This window comes from Octopus sinensis, linkage group LG3 (genome assembly GCF_006345805.1).
Source record: "Octopus sinensis linkage group LG3, ASM634580v1, whole genome shotgun sequence".
Classification (NCBI taxonomy): Eukaryota; Metazoa; Mollusca; class Cephalopoda; order Octopoda; family Octopodidae; genus Octopus; species Octopus sinensis.
The window spans coordinates 63,033,982-63,034,216 of record NC_042999.1 but is presented as its reverse complement, the minus strand read 5'-3'; positions in this window follow the sequence as shown (position 1 = coordinate 63,034,216).

The window sequence follows — 235 nt, the reverse complement described above, 5'->3', positions numbered from 1 at the left end:
TCAGACTGCACTATCCTCAGATTCACACCCAAACACTCTGAAATGTTCATACTGAGAGCTTCTGGCATGAATGCCAAGCTGTATAGCATGTTGTTTCCAAATTTCTGGTAGAGTGAATTGCATCTTGGTGTTGTTTTTGCCCAGTGGTTCCTGGGCCAAACATCGTTGATATTACAAGCTGTTTCAGCAGCTTTTCTGCCTAGCTTGAACTGAAATAAGAAAATTGTGCAAATTT